The sequence below is a fragment of the Ostrea edulis genome, chromosome 4 (assembly GCF_947568905.1).
Source record: "Ostrea edulis chromosome 4, xbOstEdul1.1, whole genome shotgun sequence".
Lineage (NCBI taxonomy): Eukaryota > Metazoa > Mollusca > Bivalvia > Ostreida > Ostreidae > Ostrea > Ostrea edulis.
This window is the reverse complement of record NC_079167.1, coordinates 89,586,098-89,593,243: the sequence shown is the minus strand read 5'-3', so window position 1 is coordinate 89,593,243 and position 7,146 is coordinate 89,586,098. Positions and strand designations below refer to the sequence as shown.

Below are 7,146 nucleotides of genomic sequence, written 5' to 3'. Positions count from 1 at the left end.
TTCCTAGCAAAAAGGGCCCTTAAGTATTGTAGTGCTAACGTGTAACCTACAGTGCACCATCCCTCAACATTGTAGCGCAATATTGATTGTCGTTAAAATATTATAGTCAATCAAAGATGACAACCAACCCTGATTGCTAATCATAACCCTTTTCTTTACAAGTATATAAAATATGGTGTCACGTTTTCTCATTATGGCGTGTTTTGAAAAACATTGTGGGATAACATAAGGGCCTTTTCTACTAGGAACGACTGAAATATTCTCGACATTAAGCGTCCTAGCCAGGGGATATAATATGATTACGTTAAGCAGAAGGCCACACACTATAGAGAGAGGGGAATGCGTTATGATATTAAAAGTTAAAACAGACTGAGGTAATTTTAAAAATCGTCGGAAGAATCTTTGAGTTGAAACTTCCACAATGGTGTTATAGTGCATATTCAAGTTTGCTCAAATCATAGTCCTCGGAGCAAATTAAAGCAGGGCCGACAATGGACGTTCTTAACCTTCACAAGAATAGTTAAGCTATCATTTTCAAAACGAGGCTATCATTGTCAAAACGAGGTTATCATTGTCAAAGCGATTGATGTTTTGTTTTACGTCCCGTCGAGAATTTGTTACTCATAGTGAGACTTAAGCTGCAGTAGGTGTGAAGTACCACAAATTTAGACCTATGTTTATCGTTCAGGCCGTAGCAGTGCGGGTTTGTTATCGTGCCAACGCCTGCCACGTCACGAGACCTCCGTTTTTAAGATCATATACAAAAGATCCGTGCTTCTCAATTTTAACACAGGTGCTTGTGGACAGGACTTTCAGTACCCCCTTCTTGTATTTTTAAATGTTCAATTCCTTGGGTATTTCGGACGTATTTTTGATAAAATATGTAACTTCAGAGTTTATATATTTCAATGGAATACACAAATCTCGCATAGAAACCGTTTTTAAAAATGTCATATCACCGATCATAATAGTCTCGCCCTAATAATATATGACATTTTTAAAAACGGTTTCTATGCGAGATTTATGTATTCCATTGAAATATACAAACTCTGAAGTTACATATTTATTTTGGGGGGAAAATGTGTTTGTAGGGAGTGTTGTTAAAATAAAGTAGGGGCTGCTCCTTAGCCTAATTCTCCGCATTTAGAATTGAGAGTCTTTAGGTGGGACCAACTGATGTCTCGTGTCGCGGCAAGTATTCTCCTATTTCTGAGCGCCATGTATGCATAATTCAAAATTAGTAAGTCTTCACCTCCAACTGGTGACGTCGTGATACGAGTAAAGGTATTGTTGAAAGCACGCAATAAAAATAAACAAAAAAGTCTTTGTCTTGACAATTTCAGATGGAAGTAGTATTCTCCGGGTCATATCTGTCGGTCTATAGAACTATATACTCCAGGTATGTTTTAGATGTACACGGTAATATGTCTGTTTATAAATATTAATTGAATTTGATGAAAACAATATCAGTACAATCCAAGGCCACTTTCTGTGCCGTATCTTGTCTATACAAAATGTAGCAATGTAATGATAAAAGCAGATAATACCACAGGTAACTCAATGCCGCTAGTTTCCCTGTCAATATCACCAGCACAGTATAGTTTTCCTTTAAATATTTAACCCTTAGTAAACATTAATGCGCGGTTTATCATAGGTTCTTGATAGGTTTTTTTTAAATATAGACGCATAACATCAATATCACATGATGCATCAATTGTCAACATTAGATTAATTCTTGAAAATTAACATTGAGTAAAATAAGAAAAACTATGCGCAAATATACATGTAACTTATATGAAAATGAATATACACATTTCATTCTCTGAAAATAATCATACATGATATATACTGCATGGTTTTATCCAATATATCGTCAAATTTTCAGTTTTATAATATAAGATACATGTAGTTAAAACATGGAACTAATTCAAATTTTGTAATTCATTAATTGAATTGGTTGATATATTTTCCCAAACAAAATACCGATCCTTAAAAAGTTTAAATTAATTTACCCGAAATAAAAATTCAGTGTTTTGGTCAATAATTCAAAACCTTTATCTATGGCCCCAACATGTTCAAGTTCCATCTTAAACGTTAAGACACGCCTGTGTAATTATAATGTGCAATTTTAGAAATTGATATTACTCCCAACAGGTTCTTTTAAACTATCAAATTCTTTATCATGAACTTTTCTGTATATCAAATGCAAAAGCATCATTATTTATTTCCATTCTATTAGGAATAATTTTTTTGTATATTTGTATTGTTAGAAGACATGATTATGTGTCTATTTTATGTAAGGATTGATTTGTATTGTTAGAAGACATGATTACATGTATGTGTCTATTTTTAGCTCTTCTGAGCCAAAGGCTCAAAGAGCTGATGCTATGGCCATTTGTGCGGTGTACGGTGTGCGTAAACTATTTAGAAAAAGGGCTATAACTCAAGAACCCCTTGGCCAATTCTTTTCAAATTTGTTACAGGGTATCATTGGCCCAAGGGCTTTCATACATACTAAATAGAGGGATGTGACCCTTTAACAAGGGGAGATAATCAGGAAAATACAAACAAAAGTAGTGGTTGCTAAAAAATCTTCTTCTCAAGAACCACAGGGCAGATTATCACCAAACTTACACATAAGGATGAGGATATAATGTAGATTAAAAATTGTTCAAGGCATTACCCTGGGGCAAAGGGCGTGGTCTCAAGGTCACTTCAAAGTTGACCTAAATTTAAATTTTTTTTAAATTCATTAAATCTTAGATATTTTAGTCATTATAAGGACTAGGATCATCAAATTTTGACAGTTGATGCATCTTAGGACCTTGTGTCAAGTTGTCTCAAAAGTTGGTCATGGTGACCTACTTTTTGAATTTTGCAGGTATTTATTTTAAAATTAATTTTGATGCATATCTTGGACACTTTGAAGCCTATGATCATCAAAACTTGTCAGTTGGTGGATCATGGGACCTTGAAATGCGTCAACTGAAAAATAGGTCACCGTGACCTACTTTCTGAATTTTATGGCTTATCATTTATAGATATATTTTAAGTTGTTATTTCAAATACCGAGAGGTTTAGAATCATCAAATCTTGTAAGTTGATGCATCTTGAGGCCTTGAAACATATTTATAAAAAAAGTAGGTCACAGTGACCTACTTTTTGAATTTTGCAGATATTCAAATTTCACATTTTCAATTTTAGATGCATATTTTGGGCACTGTAAAACCTAGGATCATCAAACTTTGTCAGTTGATGCGTCTTCAGTCTTCGGTTTGTGTCGACCAAAAAGTAGGTCACCGTGACCTACTTTTGGTATTTGACAGCTAAATTACTATATTTCAGACACTATTTGACCTAAAATCATCAAACTTTGTCAGTTGATGCATCTTGAGTCTTCGGAGTGTATCGACCAAAAAGTAGGTCACTGTGACCTACTTTTGGCATTTGACAGTTATATTTATATATTTCAGTCACTAATTGCCCTACAATCATCAAACTTTGACAGTTGATGCATCTTGAGTCAACGGAGTGTGTCGACCAAAAGTAGGTCACCTTGACCTACTTTTGGAATTTGACGGCTATATTTATATATTTCAGATACTATTTGACCTACAGTCATCAAACTTTGTCAGTTGATGGGTCTTGCATGTTCGAAGGGTTTCGACCAAAAAGTAGGTCAACTTGACCTACTTTTGGAATTGGACACCTATATTTATATATTTCAGATACTATTTGACCTACAGTCATCAAACTTTGTCAGTTAATGCGTCTTGCATGTTCAAAGGGTGTTGACCAAAAAGTAGGTCACCGTGACCTACTTTTGGAATTGGACGGCTATATTTATATAATTCAGATACTATTTGACCTAGTCATCAAACTTTGTCAGTTGTTGGGTCTTGCATGTTTGAAGGGTGTTGACGAAAAAGTAGGTCACCTTGACCTACTTTTGGAATTTGACGGCTATATTTATATATTTCAGATACTATTTGACCTACAGTCATCAAACTTTGTCAGTTGATGGGTCTTGCATGTTCGGAGTTCGCTGACCAAAAAGTAGGTCACCATGACCTACGATTGGAATTTGACAGCTATATTTCAATATTCAGATACTAATTGGCTTAAAATCATCAAACTTTGTCAGTTGATATTTCTTGGGTTCTCAAAATGTGTAAACCAAAAAGTAGGTCACATTGACCTACTTTTTTTGAATTCTTAGGATTTAACTAAAGATTTAGAATACTAAGAGGCTAAGAATAGAAATGGTGGGGTTGTACAATTTATCAGAAGAGCGATTCTAGGCCCTTGGGCCTCTTGTATGTAACGTGTTAGAAGACATGATTACATGTATGTGTCTATTTTATGTAATGATTGATTTGTATTTATTTTATGTAATGATTGATTTGTATTTATTTTATGTAATGATTGATTTGTATTGCTTATGTTGTTTTGACACCAACAGACAATCCAAATTTAAACTAATATTGAGTAATTTTTAAGCGTAAAAAAGTCAAATTTAAACACTGTAGCTCAATAACAAGCACTATGACCCCATGTTTTTTCCTTCCTAATTCCACTTCTATGCAGAAATGAAAAATACATTTCCCAGTGAATTGACAATACTACAAAACTAAGGTGCGAACTTCCATAAGTTGGGAATTTCCATACTATAATTTAACGAAAATTGTTTTCTCGGAATGTAGTGATTTGGTAGTCCCCAGTATGATTATTTCTAACAAGTTCTGTCGATTTCAGAATCTGGGGGCCACGAGATCAAGTGAGGCAGTTAGTTGTAAACTAAAACCATTTTTGATCCATCTCCCTTAGTTTGTGATTTATGTCTTAGCGACAATTGTAGAATTCTAGACGAATGTCAGCAAGTCGAGCTACTGCCTACATAAAACAACACTCCCCATCATGTAAAACTTATACGGTACCAATTTTGATGCACCAGATGCGCATTTCGACAAACAATGTCTCTTCAGTGATGCTCAACCGAAATGTTTGAAATCCGAAATAACAATGAAGTTTTAGAGCTATTATAGGGGAAAACAGTGTGCCAAAATAGTGGAGTCAAATTCGTCTAAGGATAAGAGCTATGCGTGATGGAGATAATCCTTAATTTGGAAATGAATTTCTAAAATTTTATAACTGCAATTTAAATATCATCCGTATTTTCAAATCATACTATACCACCAATGGTCGAATACCTTACTAGTTCATTATCATCACGATCAACCCATTCATTGTAAAATTCTCTGAACAAAGTAGGCTACATAGAAAAAAGTATAAACTATGAAATATACTAGTAATGTTTTTAAAAGAGTTTCAGGTAATGAATATTAAAGTTAGTTGTGAAAAAGCTAAATCGTTGAATTTCTGGGAAGCCAGGATAGTGGGAACAGTTTGATATACTAGTATAGGAGGGACAATGACTTGCACGCTCTGTTTAGTGCACGGTGAGGAGGTAGGCAATTCACCACAAGGTTGGTATTCCCTGACCAGAACAGAAGAATCAACGCTCGAGTAAATATCCATTGTAGTTCTGTAACGAGAAACGGCTTTGTTAATGCTTTTTGTATTAAAAGAGAGTACATCCAAGAAATTTAGCATTTCAGTGAACAGAATTCGCAATCTAAAATAAATATTTGTACATTTCAATGAATCAGTCATAAATGTCCCATAGTTTCGGTTAGCTGTTCAATTGAATTCTATGTAAACAGGAAAGAGGTCATATGAAGAATAAGATCACTATTTAAAATTATAAGAAAAGGTATCATATATTAAGAAGCCAGCAAAGGTAGATGTCATGAATTGTATCCCTATATTAAGTCCTGGCGTTGTTTGGGGGTCACGTACAGTTAATGAGCCATGCATACAATATGTACATCAAACATATTAAAAAAAAAAAAATAGACCAGTAACTCTTTATCAACTCTATATTGTTTTGCGGAAAAAAGTGGTTATCTGGCTACTTCACATTATATAAACTTCACATTCATTCAAAAACTGATAAATATCACGAGCGTGCTTAACAGTTTCAACTTTCATGGACAAAAATTCCATGAATACATGTACTTTATATGGCCTTTAGTGAATCTATGTCATCAACTTCTGAAGAACAAAACGTTGTCTTTTTGTTTGGAAGTCACGTGAATACAAGTAATTGAACATTTTACAGAGGAAGGGGGGGGGGGGGTTGTGGTTTAGAACTTCATCAGATACGGATGTGCTCACAAATACATCCTCTTTTGTTTCATTATTCGATCTCTTATGAACAACACACAGTGATGAAAGGGTTATGGAAAATGGTTGAAAACAAGCACTCCTAATCACACGAGTGAGGCGTACTACTGAATTGTTGAATGAATATCTAAATACAAGAATTCATTTAGTGATTTTAACTGTGTGGGAACTGATATGTAGAAAATATAGACGTTTGCTTTGTGGTATTCTTGATTCCCTACCCCACACGGTAAATTTAGTAAATCTAACAGGCACATGTCTAAATACTATAAAATACCATGATAAGTGTGTATGTATTATATGTACAGTGTGTATACATATAGATTACTATAAAACACCCTGGTCTGTGTGTATGTATTAGATGTACAGTGTGTATACATATAAATTACTACAAAACACCCTGGTCTGTGTGTATGTATTAGATGTACAGTGTGTATACATATAGATTACTATAAAACACCCTGGTCTGTGTGTATGTATTAGATGTACAGTGTGTATGTATTATATGTACAGTGTGTATACATATAGATTACTATAAAACACCCTGGTCTGTGTGTATGTATTAGATGTACATTGTGTATGTATTATATGTACAGTGTGTATGTATTAGATGTACAGTGTGTATGTATTAGATGTACAGTGTGTATGTATTAGATGTACAGTGTATATACATATAGATTACTATAAAACACCCTGGTCTGTGTGTATGTATTATATGTACATTGTGTATACATATAGATTACTATAAAACACTCTGGTTTGTGTGTATGTATTAGATGTACATTGTGTATGTATTATATGTACATTGTGTATACATATAGATTACTATAAAACACCCTGGTCTGTGTGTATGTATTAGATGTACAGTGTGTATGTATTAGATGTACAGTGTGTATACAT

At 34.0% G+C, this 7,146-nt stretch overlaps 1 long non-coding RNA gene across 1 annotated transcript in view; it reads right to left on the bottom strand.

The window, feature by feature from the left end:
- Nucleotides 1-5,301: 5,301 nt before the first annotated feature.
- Nucleotides 5,302-7,146, bottom strand: part of LOC125668390 (uncharacterized) — a 6,899-nt gene continuing 5,054 nt past the window's right edge. Inside the window, exon 2 of the long non-coding RNA XR_007367554.2 lies at nt 5,302-5,545. This is a non-coding gene — a long non-coding RNA (uncharacterized LOC125668390). The remainder of the gene's footprint in view (nt 5,546-7,146) is intronic.